Genomic DNA, 20,000 nt, shown 5'->3' with positions numbered 1-20,000 from the left:
TTTGAAAAGCACCCGGAGCAGTTCGCTGGTCTGAGTGCTATGTTTAAACTGACTCAAGACTGGTTTACTGTCGATACACAGCTGCAGAAATTCTACTCTCGAAATGTGCAAACATAAAGATAAAATGCAAATTGTTTTAAGCTGTTTAAGTTACAAATAATTTGAGAAAGCATGTACACTGAAATGATTTATAATTAAACAAATGTATACACACACATGTATACACACAGGCACGTGCGCACGAGTGCGCGCACACACACGTGCACGCACACACATGCACGCACACACATATCCGCACAGATACACACAAACACACGCACACATACATACACACGCGTGCACGCACACACACACGCACGCACGCACGCATGCACACAAACGTGCGCGCACTCACACATACATACATGTGCACACACAAACATACGCACACAAACATACACATGCGCACACATATACACACACACTATCTCTCTCGCGCGTTATTCACCTTCCATACCCAATCCATAAACTCATCCACCACTACCATCACCCTTACCATCACCCTTCCACCCTTACCATCACTCATCCACCCTTACCATCACCCATCCACCCTTACCATCACTCATCCACCCCTACCATCACCCTTACCATCACCCTTACCATCACTCATCCACCCTTTCCATCACTCATCCACCCTTTCCATCACTCATCCACTCATCCACCCCTACCATCACTCATCCACCCCTTTCCATCACTCTCAGAAACCCGCTTCCCCTCCTCCGCCTTCTCCTTTCCATAATTATTAGTAGCAGCAAAAGCAGCAGCAGCAGCAGCAGCAGTAGTAGTAGTAGTAGTAGTAGTAGCCGCAGCAGTAGTAGCAGTAGCAGCCGCAGCAGTAGTAGTAGTAGTAGTAGTAGTAGTAGCCGCAGCAGTAGTAGTAGTAGTAGTAGTAGTAGTAGTAGTAGCCGCAGCAGCAGTAATTTACAATATTGAGTTGTTCTGCGTTGTAATTTATCATTTTAGCTGTTCAGTGCTTTGAGTTCCTGTATTGGACTGATTTTCGTTATAATCTATCACACTGAGCTGTTCTGTTTTGTACAGGGAGAGAAATGAATAAGCAATTTCATGGAGTGCTGTCTTTAAGGAATGTTCATACCAGATTCCTTGTGTATTTTAAAATGCGCTTTGTTACAAAATCGCTAAACCATAGTTTCTAGCATTTTCATCCTTATAGCTTTATAAAAACTACTTGTCTATTTTGCTGTGCAGTTGAAGCAGACGGGGACAGCCTCCAGAGGGAGACACGCCAGAATGGAATGGACCCCTACAGCTGTGGCCCAGGACACAGGGGGGAGCGGCCAGACCGTCATGTCGACTGAGATGGACACCCCACCACACACCTTCCACAAAGGATGGACACCCCACCACACACCTTCCACAAAGGATGGACACCCCACCACACACCTTCCACAAAGGATGGACACACCCCACCACACACCTTCCACAAAGGATGGACACCCCACCACACACCTTCCACAAAGGATGGACACCCCACCACACACCTTCCACAAAGGATGGACACCCCACCACACACCTTCCACAAAGGATGGCCACCCCACCACACACCTTCCACAAAGGATGGACACCCCACCACACACCTTCCACAAAGGATGGACACCCCCACCACACACCTTCCACAAAGGATGGACACCCCACCACACACCTTCCACAAAGGATGGACACCCCACCACACACCTTCCACAAAGGATGGACACCCCCACCACACACCTTCCACAAAGGATGGACACCCCAACACACACCTTCCACAAAGGATGGACACCCCACCGCACACCTTCCACAAAGGATGGACACCCCACCACACACCTTCCACAAAGGATGGACACACCCCACCACACACCTTCCACAAAGGATGGACACCCCACCACACACCTTCCACAAAGGATGGACACCCCACCACACACCTTCCACAAAGGATGGACACCCCACCACACACCTTCCACAAAGGATGGACACCCCAACACACACCTTCCACAAAGGATGGACACCCCACCACACACCTTCCACAAAGGATTCCAGTGACAGTGTTGCTCGAATGTCAGCCAGTCATGACAGATCCACCTTGATGCACAGGGCCTGTGGTGGTGGTGGTTGAGGTGTGTGATGTACAGGGTGGTTGTTGAGGTGGTGTGGTGTACAGGGTGGTTGTTGAGGGGTGTGGTGTACAGGGTGGTTGTTGAGGTGGGTGGTGTACAGGGTGGTTGTTGAGGTGGTGTGGTGTACAGGGTGGTTGTTGAGGTGGGTGGTGTACAGGGTGGTTGTTGAGGTGGGTGGTGTACAGGGTGGTTGTTGAGGGGTGTGGTGTACAGGGTGGTTGTTGAGGTGGTGTACAGGGTGAGTGTTGAGGGGTGTGGTGTACAGGGTGAGTGTTGAGGTGGTGTGGTGTGGTGTACAGGGTGAGTGTGGAGGGGTGTGGTGTACAGGGTGAGTGTGGAGGGGTGTGGTGTACAGGGTGAGTGTGGAGGGGTGTGGTGTACAGGGTGAGTGTGGAGGGGTGTGGTGTACAGGGTGAGTGTGGAGGGGTGTGGTGTACAGGACCGTGTCGTTTTTGTCCAAGGAATTTGGATCACCGTACACACACACACACACACACACACACACACACACACACACACTGTTTCAGCTTCTCAAAAGAGGCGTCATTGCGTTCGGACAAATCTATTCATACCACACCACATATGCCAGGCAGATGCCTGACCTGTAGCACAACCCCACTCGCTTTGTCAGGCCTTGAGTGCATGCAGATATTTGTGTACATATCAGAATGGGTTTCTTCTACAGAATTTTGCCAGAGGACAAGACTGTCTTTGCCATGGGTTCTTTTTCAGTGCATGAAAAATGAACTGATGTCTTTCGGAGTATGTAGGTGAACTGGGAATGTGCGTATCTGGGTCACCAATTTAGTGATAGGCGAATCGAGAATAGGTGAAACAGGAAAAGGCGAATCGGGATGACACTTGTGAGAGGCTTGTGTTGCACGTGTTGGACTGACCGTCTGACAGAGAGGGAAGGCCACATGGCACTGAGACTGGACAACTGGGTGGTTCTCATCTGTCAGATTGGGTGGTTCTCATCTGTCAGATTGGGTGGTTCTCATCTGTCAGATTGGGTGGTTCTCATCTGTCAGTCCCTGTGGAGAGAATGGAGACACTGACAGCATGGGGAGCATCGGATCTTTCCGTCAGTAGATTTTCGTTTGTGGAAACTCCTCCGCTCCTTTTAAACGTAGGTTTTCTTTTTGTGAAATATTTTTGGGTATTTTCTCCCAAACGAAGTTGACAATGCATGGCCTGATGTGATGCCATCCTCTGTTTTGTTAGCGAGTTAAGAAAGGGTTTAAAAGTGGTTTCCTGTTTCATTGTCTAGGGCTTGTCATAGAAAGGCGGGACCCAATGCTCCCCTTCCGCCATTTTTTACCTTAGTCAGGTGACCATTTACACCTGAGTGGGGTGAGGAAAATCGGACTTTTATGATCCTAGCGAGACTGGGACCTGGGACCTACCGTGGTCTGTTTGGCAGACCTGTGTGTACGGGGCATGTGCCTCAGGAGTGACTGTCAACCTGTGGAACTGCCATGGTCTGCTTGGCAGACCTGTGTGTACGGGGCCTGTGCCTCAAGAGTGACTGTCAACCTGTGGTCCTGCCATGGTCTGCTTGGCAGACCTGTGTGAAATTTGTCAGTAACTGCTGTCAAAAACGCCATAGCGTGCAGGAGTGATTCAACGTCTTGTTCAATATTATCTATTTTGTTTTGCTTTTTTTGTGCGTGGTTTCATGTAACTTTGCATGTGTGTCTTATAAACCTTGTTCAGGTTTAACTGACATTAAAACTGATTGTGATTCAGTGCAGTGCCCATGCTGTGTGAAGACGGAGGAACGTGACGGTCCAGCATCATGCAGCACAAGTGGGCGCTGTGTCGGTGGACTGGATATCAAAGTGTTACCACATGGTTCAGTCCGTTCTGGTTCCCTAGACTGGGTGTCCGGATATCACAGCCCCTCTGACAGACGGGCAACCTTGTTGTTGGTTCCACGTGTGACATGAACCGTGACGCTTTGTGTCATGAACGTAACAGTAACCCCCAGTTGACGGACATGTGCAGTGTCAGAACAGTTGTGGGTCTTCAGTCAGTTTTGTGCCAGCAGCACCAGGAATGTAGAAACTGTGGAATGGGCAGGCAGGATATGTTAGTGTTTAGTTCACCAGCTTGAAAACGCACGTGCGTATGTGCGCGTGTCGGAAGTAAATTTTTATCTTAATGAGGTATATTGAGAGTTTCAGTAGTGAGGAAAACTGATTTGGCAACAGCTTTTGTTTTTAATGTTGTGTATGAGAAATTCGCGTGAGAGCAGAATTATCCTGAAAACGCGCACGTTTTCAAGATGGTGCACTTCCATTTCGCATTTACTCTGACTACCCTTTAGTCTAATTTCAGTGGTGGTACGGGTGCTAGTCCTTCGCGGTTTGTGTCTGGCAAGTGGAAAATTAGGAGGGGGGCGGGGTGTCAGCTTTGAAATGTCATTGAAACTGGACGATCCAGTGGTCCCCATCAAGTGAGGGAGATACTGGGTCGTTTTCTTTCAATGGCATTTTTGAGTTGTGGAACGTAACTCCGGGCTGCTCTCCTGGAGACGGACTAGCACCCGTGTCGCCTTGGTGGTAGGATGTGAATTTTGATTTACTGGGGGGAGGAACGGCCGATTCACAAAGTTGGACTTAGTATATATAGTGATGTGTCGGCCGTCCTCCCCCTTTTTTTTTTTAATTATTTTAAATCGAGCTCGAATTTCATATTGCTTGTCATGTTTTTATAACTTAAAATGATTGAATAAAGTGTGAATTAATCGAAATTGTTTTGCGTTTCTTGCTGTGTGCTTTATTAAAAAAAAAAAATTAATGGGAAGGAATGGCCGCAATATACACACTAAGTCCAACTTTCTGATTCACCCGTTCCTCCCCCTAGTATTTTTTTTCCCCCGACAAATCACAATGAAGACAATACATCCCGTCTTCTGTTTATTTTTCACCATTTTTTTCCCGGGAGGTGGAGGTGAAGCATTGGTCATCATCTCACGACATAAACACAACACTACAGTTTGAACGAAAGCACATCGCCATGCTTCAAAAAGCTCACCGACAATGGCACAAAAATAAACCAACTACCATCAAACAAAAATCCACCCTCAATCACTTTGCCAAACACTGTCGGTGAGCTTTTTGCCCCATGATGATGTGCCATCGTCCACAATTCTACAGGCCAAGGGAAACTACTGGTTAAAGGCTCAGATCTGAAAGTGCCAGTCCTATTGGTCCACTTTTGATTGCACGAGCGTTTCACAAAGATCGCGGTCATTCTACAAAGCTACAGCATGCACTCGGGTCCCTAAAGTCATAATAAATCTATTTTCAAATCACCTCCGCATCATTTATTACAATAGACAACCAAGATAAGTAGAGTCATGTATACAATGATTTGAAACCAGAAATACTGATGGCAGCCCAACTGCACAAACAGTTTTTCAGACCGACGATTCCTGATCTTTTTCTTTTTTAAATAAGTATCATAACCCGTTTTTTGTTTTTTTCTTTTCTCGAAATACTAACCTTTAACTTGCGTATCGATGCTTAGACCAATACCAGTTTGGATAGTACAAAACTTTTATTTCCGATCATAATGGAAACTAAAAAACGCCGACAAACCTAGTGTTTCACGGAGCACCTGGCGGAACTGAGGTATCTGCCACCCGTACTTCATGCTGCACATCCAGCTTTTTTTTTTTTTTTTTTTTTTTTGAATAGACAGCAAGTTGGGAAACGGAACTTTCATTTTAACACGCTCATTGCAGATATTTTTCTTAATATTTGCTGTGCGCAGAGTGGACCAAAGGACATGGCATCAACATGACGGAATACAGACCTAGTCACTGCATGAAAACTAGACATCAACATGAGGGAATACAGGCTTTGTCACTGCATGAAAACTAGACATGGGGAGAATACAGACCTAGTCATACTAGACACTGACACAGAACAAAGGCCTAGGTACTGAATGAAGACTAAACACTGAGGAATACAAGCCAAATCACAACATGAAACCTAGACATCAAGTGGGGGAAAAACAGATCTAGTCAGCATGAAAACTGGACATAAACATGCGGTAATACAGTATTGGTCACCGCATTAAAACTGATTATCAAAATAGGGGGAAAACAGGCTTAAACACATGGGAATTTCACAACATGGGACAATACAGACCTAGTCACAGCATGAAAACTAGACAAATATGGTGGAATACAGACCAACTCACGTCTAATATCACTCAAAGTGAAAAGACGGTAAATTAGAGAAAGAACAGGCCAAGTCATAGAATGAAAACTAGAAACAAAACCACTGGGGGATACTGGCCTAGTAGCAGCGTGAAACAGACATCAAAATGGGGGAATTCACTGGATGAATATGGAATACAGACCCCGTCACACCATGACTCTGAAGAGCACGGGGGAATAATACACAGCATGTCACTGCACAAGTAAACATCAACATGGCGGAATACAGACCTAGTCTCACCACGAAAACTAGGCATCAACATGAGAGAATACACACCTAGTCTCACCACGAGAACTAGACAACGTGAGGGAATACACACCCCTAGTCTCAACACGAGAACTAGACAACGTGAGGGAATACACACCTAGTCTCACCACGAAAACTAAACATGAGGGAATACACACCCCTAGTCTCACCACGAGAACTAGACAACGTGAGGGAATACACACCCCTAGTCTCACCACGAGAACTAGACAACGTGAGGGAATACACACCCCTAGTCTCACCACGAGAACTAGACAACGTGAGGGAATACACACCCCTAGTCTCACCACGAGAACTAGACAAAGTGAGGGAATACACACCCCTAGTCTCACCACGAGAACTAGACAACGTGAGGGAATACACACCTAGTCGCACCACGAGAACTAGACATCAACAGGAGGGAATACACACCTAGTCTCACCACAAAAACTAGACATCAACATGAGGAAATACAGACCTAGTCGCACCACGAGAACTAGACAACATGAGGGAACACAGACCTAGTCACTGCACGAAACTAGACACGAGGGAATATAGGCCTATTCTCATCACGAAATCAGGACATCAGCATGAGGGAATACAGACCTAGTCACACAATGAAAACTATACATCAGCATGAGGGAATACAGACCTAGTCACACAATGAAAACTAGACGTGTGGGAACACAGACCTAGTCACACAATGAAAACTATACATCAGCATGAGGGAATACAGACCTAGACACAATGAAAACTAGACATGTGGGAACACAGACCTAGTTACACGATGAAAACTAGACACCAAATTAGGGAATACAGACCTAGTCCACTCTACAAAATCTGGAGATCATGTGGGTACACGGACCTAGTTACATGATGAAAACTAGACACTAACATAATATATACCTAGTCCCACCACGAAAACTAGACATGAGGGAATACAGACCTAGTCAATGCATGAAAACTGGACAACATGTGAGAATACAGACCTAGTCACTGCATGAAAACTAAACATGGGGGAGTACAGACCTGGTCACTGCACGAAAACTAGACAAACTGAGGGAATACAGACCTAGTCTCACCACAAAAACTCGACATCAAATGAGGATATACAGGCCTTCTCACTGCCTGAAAACTAGACAAGGGGGAATACAGACCTAGTCACTGCATGAAAACTGACTGGAGCGAAATCCTGCAAAGCCCTGAGGAACCAAACCTCAGTGTTCCTTGCAATACTGAAGACGATCACGTGTGTGTGCCTACCTGTGTGTGCACAAAGTACATGCGCTGGCTAATGAATAACTAACATTAGACTTTTTCTTTACGTGTGTTTACATTGTGTGTCATTCTGCTGACCAACACTGTTACAGTTGTCCAGTGTCACTCTTCCCGGTGCATATTTGAATAAATAGCTTGCCAGATAATTTGATAACTTCTGTCAAAGTTGACAAAGGGATATGTTGTCAGATAATTTGATAGCTTCTGTCAAAGTTGACAAGGGATATGTTGTCAGATAATTTGATAACTTCTGTCAAAGTTGAATGAAACGAATTTCGTCCAGAACGAACATCTCTAAATAACTGGTTCTAAATTTTCAAGCCTTTCTAGACAGAAGTTTCAAATCATTATAGCACTGGTCATATTTTGCAGTAAGTGGAAAATGATTTTATGAATTGTCCAATTTCTTAAAATAAAAGTTTTAACTAAATTTAGAAAATTGAAGAACCGTAAAACTGAAGGCTCTGAATGAATAACACAAGATTTTCGCGGTCACCGTGTGAACAGTTTATAGATATTTTTGAAGAAAAAAATCTTCAGTGCATCATTTGATAATTGTGCTAGTTCTAAAAGCTGGTATGAACCGGTTACTCTACCGCTCCTTTAGAAAGTTGATAAACTGAAAATACTGACAACTATAGAGGCATTTCAATGTCTGATATCTGATGCGAAGAGTTCAGTGCTGTTTATAATTGTAGGTTTCGGGAGTACGAAGAACAATGGAACAGATGAAGATCCCATGTTTACTCTTATGCTTTTTAACCAGAAAACTTATTCTTAATCGCAAATTTTACGTAGCGTTTGCACACTGAAAATGCATTGCAGGTGTGTTCAGCAGGGTTTCACTCCAGGGGTGCGTGTGATCAACATGTTTTTATCACCTCTCTCTCTCTATATATATATATATAATATAATATAAACACCTATGCGCGAGCTTTTCTCAGTATGGCTACATCACAAACATTAAACGAAGCTGCTCCAGCACTTATGTACTTGTCACAGATGTACTTGTCACCGATGTACTTGTCACCGATGTACTTGTCTCTGTTGTACTTGTCTCAGATACACTGATGTGAAATTAGATTCACTGATGTCTCTGCACTGCTGTCTCAGATTCACTTATGTGATATGAGATTCACTATGTCTCTGGGGTTCACCGATGTGAGATTCACTGATGTCTGTGGGGTTCATTCATTCATCAGGTTCACTGATGTATGTGGGGTTCACTGATGTCTAGGGTTCACTGATGTCTCATGGGTTCACCGATGTACTTGTCTGAGGGGTTCACTGATGTCTGTGGGGTTCACTTATGATTTGTCTCAAGGGTTCACCGATGTCTGAGATTCACTGGTTTGTGGGGTTCACTGCTGTCTGTGGGGTTCACCGATGTCTGTGGGGTTCACTGATGTCTCTGGGGTTCATTGGTATACCTGTCGCTGTGGTTCATTAAGAATTTGTTTCAGGTGTACATCAGGGTACTTGTCACTAATGCGTTATCGCTGGGGTACACCGGTGCACTTTTCCCGGGTGGTACTTGTCACTGTCGCTGGAACAGAAGCCCTCAGTTGTCCTGTGACACCCAGCTGTCTGCAGGAGTCCTCCCAAAGACTACTGACCTGAAACATGCACAACAAGGAAACAATACGTCAACCCGCTTTCAGCCATTACTGATGAAAAAAACAAAAAAAAAACAAACTTTGTTGAACATTTGTATCTCCGGAATTGTACTAAACAAACGTCACCAAATCTACATGAAAAAAACAAATTAAAAGTCAAAGATTTCGCGATAAATAGGCAATTCCCGAATTCAAACAACAACAAAAATAACCCACACCAGTCAATAGATTTATATTTCCTGTGACGACTGTCTTGAATAATAAATTTATTTATGACACATAGTGTGGTCTCAACTATAAATCTGTTCTGTCTCACATGGTTTTCGATTTCTATGCTTATTTTTTTTCTTAATAGTAATAGTGCCATAATAATGCTATGATCGTAATATTATGTTTCACTTGTCCTTTACTCACTGTGTTTTTGCTCTGTTACAACTGATACCACTAGGATATCATCATCATCAGTATTATCATTATCTATACTACCACTGGCAGTGTCTGTCTCTTTCTCCTTTTGTAGCATTTGGTTGACAAGGCTGTGCCAAAAAAAAGAAAAGAAAAAAAAAGAAAAAAGTAAAAGCGAGATGTGCGTATCTAAATACAGAAATGCTATAGTTGTCATGGTGTGTTCGTTGATTCACTGTCTTTATAATTCAGGTAGCACCATAAAGCCAAGCAGATTTACACTGTCAACAAATTATGGTAAGAATAACCAATAATGGTAATTATAGTATACTGGGGATGTTATCAGTCAGGCCAGCTAACTCAAACGAAGGGCAAGACCATCGAATGGAAGCCCTTAATTCCCTGAGCCTTTAACATCCCCCCTCTCTTCCCCCTTCTCCCCCCCCCTTCCCCCTATTCTGCCTTGTATCCTATACCCGGTATGTCTCTCACCACTACCACCTCTCCACACAAAAAATGTACTGTGCTGTATTGCATTGCACTGCATTGTATGCATTATGTTTTTTGTCACGACAGATTTCTCTGTGTGGACTTGGGGCTGCTCAGTGACAGAGAAGTTGGGAGAAGGGGGAAGAAGGTACTGGTTTCACAGGACATTGACTGGAAGAAGCACACTTCAGAGGACATTGACTGGAAGAAGCACACTTAAGAGGACATTGACTGGAAGAAGCACACTTCAGAGGACATTGACTGGAAGAAGCACACTTCAGAGGACATTGACTGGAAGAAGCACACTTAAGAGGACATTGACTGGAAGAAGCACACTTCAGAGGACACTGACTGGAAGAAGCACACTTCAGAGGACACTGACTGGAAGAAGCACACTTCAGAGGACATTAATTGACCGGAAGAAGCACACTTCAGAGGACATTAATTGACCGGAAGAAGCACACTTCAGAGGACAATGACTGGAAGAAGCACACATCACAGGACATTAATTGACTGGAAGAGGCGCACTACAGAGAACACTGACCGGAAGAAGCACACTTCAGGACATTGACTGGAAGAAGCACACTACAGAGGACTGGAAGAAGCACACTTCAGAGGACATTAATTGACCGGAAGAAGCACACTTCAGAGGACAACTGACTGAAAGAAGCACACTTCAGAGGACATTAACTGACCGGAAGAAGCACACTTCAGAGGACAATGACTGGAAGAAGCACACATCACAGGACATTAATTGACCGGAAGAAGCACACATCAGAGGACATTAATTAACCGGAAGAAGCACACTTCAGAGGACACTGACTGGAAGAAGCACTCTTGAGAGGACACTGACTGGAAGAAGCACACATCACAGGACACTGACTGGAAGTAGCACACATCACAGGACATTGACTGGAAGAAGCGCACTTCAGAGGACATTAATTGACCGGAAGAAGCACACTTCAGAGGACATTAATTGACTGGAAGAAGCACACTTCAGAGGACACTGGAAGAAGCACTCTTCGGAGGACACTGACTGGAAGAAGCACTCTTCAGAGGACATTGACTGGAAGAAGCACTCTTCAGAGGACATTGACTGGAAGAAGCACACATCACAGGACATTGACTGGAAGAAGCGCACTTCAGAGGGCATTAATTGACCGGAAGAAGCACACATCAGAGGACAATAATTAACCGGAAGAAGCACACTTCAGAGGACACTGACTGGAAGAAGCACTCTTCAGAGGACGTTAATTGACCGGAAGAAGCACACTTCAGAGGACACTGACTGGAAGAAGCACTCTTCAGAGGACGTTAATTGACCGGAAGAAGCACACTTCAGAGGACACTGACTGGAAGAAGCACTCTTCAGAGGGCATTGACTGGAAGAAGCACACATCACAGGACATTAATTGACCGGAAGAAGCACACTTCAGAGGACACTCACTGGAAGAAGCACACTTCAGAGGACATTGACTGGAAGAAGCACTCTTGAAAGGACACTGACTGGAAGAAGCACATATCACAGGACATTGACTGGAAGAAGCGCACTTCAGAGGACATTAATTGACCGGAAGAAGCACACTTCAGTCGACATTAATTGACTGGAAGAAGCACACTTCAGAGGACACTGGAAAAAGCATATTTCAGAGGACACTGGAAGAAGCACTCTTCGGAGAACACTGACTGGAAGAAGCACTCTTCAGAGGACACTGACTGGAAGAAGCGCACATCGCAGGACATTGACTGGAAGAAGCGCACTTCAGAGGACATTAATTGACCGGAAGAAGCACACTTCAGAGGACATTAATTGACTGGAAGCACACTTCAGAGTACACTGACTGGAAGAAGAACACTTCAGAGGACATTAATGGACTGGAAGAAGCACACTTCAGAGGACATTAACTGACTGGAAGAAGCACACTTCTGAGGACATTGACTGGAAGAAGTACACTTCAGAGGACAATAATTGACCGGAAGAAGCACACTTCAGACAATTGACCGGAAGAAGCACACTTCAGATATTAATTGACCGGAAGAAGCACACAGCGCCATGCTCTGGGCCCCTGCCACTCACTTCAGAGGACATTAATTGACCGCAAGCACACTTCAGAGGACATTGACTGGAAGAAGCACACTTCAGAGGACATTCATTGATCGGAAGAAGCACACTTCAGAGGACATTCATTGACCGGAAGAAGCACACTTCAGAGGACATTGACTGGAAGAAGCACACTTCAGAGGGCATTGACTGGAAGAAGCACACTTCAGACGACATTAATTGACCGGATGAAGCACACTTCAGAGGACATTAACTGACCGGAAGAAGCACACTTCAGTCGACATTAATTGACCAGATGAAGCACACTTCAGACGATATTAATTGACCGGAAGAAGCACAGATGACATTGACCGGTTGAAGCACACTTCAGACGACATTAATTGACCGGAAGAAGCACACTTCAGACGACATTAACTGACCGGATGAAGCACACTTCAGTCGACATTAATTGACCAGATGAAGCACACTTCAGACGACATTGACCGGAAGAAGCACACTTCAGCCGACATTGACCGGTTGAAGCACACTTCATACGACATTAATTGACCGGAAGAAGCACACTTCAGAGGAAATTAATTGACGGGAAGAAGCACACTGCCACCATGCTCTGAGCCACTGCCACTCACTTCAGAGGACATTACTTGACGGGAAGAAGCACACTTCAGAGAAGATTAATTGACTGGAAGAAGCACACTTCAGAGGACACTGACTGGAAGAAGCACACTTCAGAGGACAGTGACTGGAAGAAGGACACTTCAGAGGACATTAATTGACCGGAAGAAACATTTCAGACGACATTAATTGACCGAAAGAAGCACACTTCAGACAATTGATCGGAAGGAGCACACTTCAGACGACATAAATTGACCGGAAGAAGCACACTGCCGCCATGTTCTGGAGAAGAAAACATCTGGTTTGAGTTTCACTTTCACTTTCTCAAGGAGGCATCATTATTTTCTGACAAATCCATATACGCTACACCAAATCTGCAAGGCAGATGCCTGACCAGCAGCATAACCCAACGCGCTTAATCAGGCCTTGAGTGCGTGTGTATATGTTTTTGTGTACCTATCAGAGTGGACTTGTTCTAGAGAATATTGCCAGAGAACAACACTCTCGTTGTCACGAGTTCTTTTTCAGTGCGCCAAGTGCCTGCTGCTGCAGCAGAATTATCGTCTCATCCGATTAACTAGTCGCTAAGTTTGGTTTTAGAGTCAAACCTGGGAGAAAGGGTGAAAGCGGGATTCGAACCCAGACCCTCACGGACTCTGTAATGGCAGATGAGCGTCTTTAACCATTCTACCACCTTCCTCCACTACTCTGATGTGTTGCTAATCCAGAGTACTTGAGACACACCCACACACCCATATCCACACACACACCGACAGTGCGCAGAGACCAGAACGAATAGCCACCAACAGATGTGTCACATGTGCCAGACAAGTTAACTTTGATCTTTCTTCTTCATCGGTCTGCGACAACTCTGTTTCATCAACAACCCGACAATGACAGTGAGTCAGTAACTGAAAGTACAGTGGCCGGATTCCATGCTGACATTGTGAAAAGTTATGTTGCTACAGTAACTGACAGGTGTATACAAAGACGCTTGAGGGACAAACTCAGAAACACAGCACTTCGAAAGATTGTTCTGAATAGATGTGATTATGAAGATGTGTCATGTGAACCAGACGATATTGTACTGGAATGTTCGAGCAGCTCAAATAGTGTCGTGGATTGTAAACACTGGTTCGTAAAACAGAGTGAGAAAAACATGTCAGAAGAAGAACGTGTTAAGCTGTCCAATTTGAGAAAAGGAAAACGTAGCCACAACACACAATACACTGACACTGGAGTGATGGCCTAGAGGTAACGCGTCCGCCGAGGAAGCGAGAGAATCTGAGCGCGCTGGTTCGAATCACTGCTCAGCCGCCGTATTTTCTTCCCCTCCACTTGACCTTGAGTGGTGGTCTGGACGGACGCTAGTCATTCGGATGAGACGATAAACCGAGGTCCCGTGTGCAGCATGTACTTAGCGCACGTAAAAGAACCCATGGCAACAAAGGGTTGTTCCTGGCAAATTTCTGTAGAAAAATCCACTTTGATAGGAAAAAATAAATCTGCACGCAGGAAAAAAAAAAAAAAATAAAAATAAAAATAAAAAAAAAATAAAAAAAAGGTGGCGCTGTAGTATAGCGACGCGCTCTCCCTGGAGAGAGAGCCCGAATTTCAGACAGAGAAATCTGTTGTGATAAAAAGAAATACAAATACTGACAATGACACCCAAGCCCATGCGGAGCGAGATCTACAAACTCTTCGTGGTCTGATCCAGTTTTATCTGGGCTGATGTGTTTGCTGCTGTATTATCAGTGGTTTCTCCAATCAATGGGAGACCATTTACAGCTTAGTCTTTTGTGAAGGACTATGACTCTCAAACTAGGAGGCAAAATTGCACTGGCTCTTAGTGCTGCAGCCTTGTGGGCTAGTTGGCCTTTGGGAACCATCCCAACGCCGACTGTCCTAAAACCCTTTTGGCCGAGAGAGTGGGGATGTACTTGGGCAAAACACTCTCCACTATAATCAAATTCTAGCCCAAATAATCGGAACAGCAGTTGCCTCCTCTGCTGTTCTGATGGTCATAGACACAACTATCATATATATATATATATATATATATATATATATATATCATGTGTTTGCTGCAGTGCCTCGCCTTGCCAACTGAATCGCTTTTCACTTTCTGTGACAATCTCGGTATTGACGATAATGGTTGTGTCATATGACTATACTGAAAACAACAAAACATTGCCATGGTCTGCATGTCTGACATCGCGTCGATACTGATGTTTGTAGTGTCGCATTGCTGAATGGGCTTTTTTTCTGGGTTTCAAATTTATTTTTGTGTCCATAAACCTTTCATCTAGGTTTTCATGACAAATACGATATTGATTCTGATGATTCACACACACACACACACACACACACACGGACGGACTAAATACGTGCAGGGACGTTAACAGGTATACTGCCGGTGGCAGAGTGAAGTCCCTTTCACTGAGATCTGTTGGGTCTAATAGGCAGGGAAGGGAAACAGGGTCAGAACGGTGGAGTTCAACTCAATTCTAGTTGTTGTCGGCCTTTCTCAGTGGCACATCTGATCTTGAGCCTTTTACAAATTCTGTCACTTCCTGATTAAATGTTTTAAATTTCACCTCAACAAACACAGTTGTGACAACTCACACATACATTCAGCGAAACTGAACATTCAGAAATATGCTAGTGGAGAAAAAAAAAGTAACATAACGAAACTCCTAATCAGATGATTTTACATACATTTGATTAGGCCACACACATAACCACGTCCACTGGAATACATGTCTGAAAAAGTAAACACACACACACACACGTTTTACTGTCTGGAGCAAAACTGACTGCCATGATTAGTTACTGAACTCTTTCCATTGTACAAGACAGTCATGTCTGGTGATTGAACTCACTCTTTCCGCGGTGGAATTCAGAAAGTGCACAACGATAGGATGGAAGGGGGTGGGGGGGTTAAGAGGAAAAGAACCTCTACACAGACACCTGAAAGTCTGGAGGGAAGGGGGGAGGGGGAGGAAAAGAACCTCTACACAGACACCTGAAAGGAGGGAAGGGGGGGAGAGGAGGAAAAGAACCTCTACACAGACACCTGAAAGTTAGGAGGGAAGGGGGGGGGGGGTGAAGAACCTCTACACAGACACCTGAAAGTTAGGAGGGAGGGGGGGGGGGAGAGGAAAACCTGTACACAGACACTTGAGAGTTAGGAGGAAAGGGGGGGGGGGGGGGTTAAGAGGAAAACAAAACCTCTACAGACAGGGTGGGGGTGTGTTAAGAGGAAAACAAAACCTCTACAGACAGGGTGGGGGTGTGTTAAGAGGAAAAGAACCTCTACAGACACCTGAAAGTTAGGAGGGAAGGGTGGGTGGGGTGAAGAGGAAAAGAACCTCTACACAGATACCTGAAAGTTAGGAGGGAAGGGTGGGGTGGAAAAGAACCTCTACACAGACACCTGAAAGTTAGGAGGGAAGGGTGGAGAGGACAAGAACCTCTACACAGACACCTGAAAGTTAGGAGGAAAGGTGGGGTGAAGAGGAAAAGAACCTCTACACAAGACACTTGAAAGTTAGGAGGGAAGGGGGGGGACAGAAAAGTACCTCTACACAGACACCTGAAAGTTAGGAGGGAAGGGGGGGGGGGGAAGAACCTCTACACAGACACCTGAAAGTTGGGGGGGAAGGGTGGGGGTGTGTGAAGAGGAAAAGAACCTCTACACAGACACCTGAAAGTTAGGAGGGAAGGGGGCGTGGGGGTGGAAAAGAACCTCTACACAGACAGCTGAAAGTTGAAGGGGCGGGGTGAAGAAAAGAACCTCTACACAGACACCTGAAAGTTAGGAGGGAAGGATTGGGGGGGGGGGGGAAAGAACCTCTACACAGACATCTGAAAGTTGGGGGGGAGGGTGAAGAGGAAAAGAACCTCTACACAGACACCTGAAAGTTAGGAAGGGGGGGTGGATGAAGAGGAAAAGAACCTCTACATAGACACCTGAAAGTTAGGAGGGAAGGGGGGGGCTGGGGGTGGAAAAGAACCTCTACACAGACACCTGAAAGTTGAAGGGGCGGGGTGAAGAAAAGAACCTCTACACAGACACCTGAAAGTTAGGAGGGAAGGATTGGGGGGGGGGGGGAAGAACCTCTACACAGACACCTGAAAGTTAGGGGGGAGGGCGAAGAGGAAAAGAACCCCTACACAGACACCTGAAAGTTAGGAGGGAAGGGTGGGTGGGGTGAAGAGGAAAAAAACCTCTACACAGATACCTGAAAGTTAGGAGGGAAGGGTGGGGTGGAAAAGAACCTCTACACAGACACCTGAAAGTTAGGAGGGAAGGGTGGAGAGGACAAGAACCTCTACACAGACACCTGAAAGTTAGGAGGAAAGGTGGGGTGAAGAGGAAAAGAACCTCTACACAAGACACCTGAAAGTTAGGAGGGAAGGGGGGGGACAGAAAAGTACCTCTACACAGACACCTGAAAGTTAGGAGGGAAGGGGGGGGGGAAAGAACCTCTACACAGACACCTGAAAGTTGGGGGGGAAGGGTGGGGGTGTGTGAAGAGGAAAAGAACCTCTACACAGACACCTGAAAGTTAGGAGGGAAGGGGGGGGTGGGGGTGGAAAAGAACCTCAACACAGACACCTGAAAGTTGAAGGGTCGGGGTGAAGAAAAGAACCTCTACACAGACACCTGAAAGTTAGGAGGGAAGGGGGGGGGTTAAGAGGGAAAGAACCTCTACACAGATACCTGAAAGTTAGGAGGGAAGGGTGGGGTGGAAAAGAACCTCTACACAGACACCTGAAAGTTAGGAGGAAAGGTGGGGTGAAGAGGAAAAGAACCTCTACACAAGACACCTGAAAGTTAGGAGGGAAGGGGGGGGACAGAAAAGTACCTCTGCACAGACACATGAAAGTTAGGAGGAAAGGCGGGGGGAAGGAAAAGAACCTCTACACAGACACCTGAAAGTTAGGAGGAAAGGGGGGGGGGAGGGGAAAGAACCTCTACACAGACACCTGAAAGTTGGGGGGGGGGAGGGTGGGGGTGTGTGAAGAGGAAAAGAACCTCTACACAGACACCTGAAAGTTAGGAGGGAAGGGGGGGTGGGGGTGGAAAAGAACCTCTACACAGACACCTGAAAGTTGAAGGGGCGGGGTGAAGAAAAGAACCTCTACACAGACACCTGAAAGTTAGGAGGGAAGGATGGGGGGGGGGGGAAGAACCTCTACACAGACATCTGAAAGTTGGGGGGGAGGGTGAAGAGGAAAAGAACCTCTACACAGACACCTGAAAGTTAGGAGGGAAGGGGGGGGGGGGTGGAAAAGAACCTCTACACAGACACCTGAAAGTTAGGAGGGAAGGGGGGGTGGGGGTGGAAAAGAACCTCTTCACAGACACCTGAAAGTTAGGAGGGAAGGGGGGGGGGGGTTAAGAGGAAAAGAACCTATACACAGACACATGAAAGTTAGGAGGGAGGGGTGGGGGGGGGTGAAGAGGAAAAGAACCTCTACACAGACACCTGAAAGTTAGGAGAGAGAGAGAGAGAGGGGGGGGGGGGGGGGTGAAGAGGAAACGAACCTCTACACAGACACCTGAAAGTTAGGAGGGAAGGTGGCCGGGGGGTTGGGGGTTGGGGGGGGGGGGGGGGGTGCGGGTTTAGGGGTGAAGAGGAAAAGAATCTCCACACAGACACCTGAAAGTCTCTCAACCCTGACTCTTGACCAAACTTCAAACAGTATGTTTGCCAGACAAAGCCTGTTAAGGAGCGACTTTTTTTTGGGGGGGTGGGGGGTTCACCTTCACAGACAACAAATCAGCTGTTAGGCCTGGCAACGTGGATGGGATAGGAAGAGACGGGGGTTCCAAAATGGGAAGAGGTAGGTGACGCAGGAGGGGTTTGAGTTGGGGAAGAAGGGGGGGGGGGTCGGCGTGGGAGGTGGGGGCAGGAGTGATTTGCGCATTTGTGTCATTCACCCCCAAGACGCTGACAGTGATGGTCATCACTCTGTATTCCCATCACTTCCCCCCCCCCCCCCCCATGGTTTTTAACACCCTCGTTCCTATTCTCTCTCCTCTGTAGATGTCCACGTGCGAGGGGGAGCCAGCGAGGGAAAGAAAGGGGTGTCCTTAAAGGAAATGAATGCAATGGCCAATACCGCCCTTTCCCCCCTTAATTGGAAAAAAAATAAGACCAGAAGCAAGAGGCAGAAAGACGTAGGCGACTTCAGCGAGGTTTGGCGAGAAACACTTGTCAAAAAAAAAAACAAAAAAAACACAACAAAAACCAAAAACCACCTAAACATAGCTGCATCAGTCATGATTGCCTGTGCATTACGAATGCTAATCACTTTGCTTTTCCGAACAGTACATGTCCCCTGGCTCCCACTGATGCAATCCATTCTCTCTCACACACTGACGGGTGCTATGGCCGAGTGGTCAGAGCGCTAGATTATCGCTCAGTGTCCAGAGCCTGTTCGATCCCTGGTGTTGCGGGGCCTGGTGGGTGCGGGGTGCACATGACAAGACCACCACAAAAAATACTCGCAGCCTCCCAATTACATAAACCTGGCACGCGTGTACATGCACATGCACACACAAAGCATCCAACAGACAAGACCAAACCAGTTAAGTCTGACAATCCCCGACACCCGTCCTCCCCACTTATAAGCTATTGCCGTGGACACACAATTTCGGTATGGACCCGACACAGTCTGACTGACCTGATGAACATGGCTCCCCCAGCAGGTTCAATGTGAGCAACACCAACGATCAGCGCTGACGTCAGATCATTTGGAGGATAGGGTCATAGGGCTGTTTTCACTTCCGGCTTGGTCGTCTGCTCGGACGCATTTTGTGCAGTCAGGGGTGGCGTGGGTGAAGGTGGTGGTAGCTACCTTGTCAGCAGATCGCTCAGTTTGCTGGAGGGAAAACTGA

General features: G+C 46.2%; 1 long non-coding RNA gene across 1 annotated transcript in view; it reads right to left on the bottom strand.

Annotated features, from left to right (window-relative positions):
* Positions 1–9,148: 9,148 nt before the first annotated feature.
* Positions 9,149–20,000, bottom strand: part of LOC143279385 (uncharacterized) — a 13,026-nt gene continuing 2,174 nt past the window's right edge. The window contains exons 2-3 of the long non-coding RNA XR_013054876.1: positions 19,787–19,996; positions 9,149–9,522 (exon numbers count right to left, since the gene is read on the bottom strand). This is a non-coding gene — a long non-coding RNA (uncharacterized LOC143279385). The remainder of the gene's footprint in view (positions 9,523–19,786; positions 19,997–20,000) is intronic.

This window comes from Babylonia areolata, chromosome 2 (assembly GCF_041734735.1).
Source record: "Babylonia areolata isolate BAREFJ2019XMU chromosome 2, ASM4173473v1, whole genome shotgun sequence".
NCBI lineage: Eukaryota > Metazoa > Mollusca > Gastropoda > Neogastropoda > Buccinidae > Babylonia > Babylonia areolata.
Note: the sequence above shows the minus strand (reverse complement) of the source record. Positions and strands in the feature narration are given on the sequence as shown.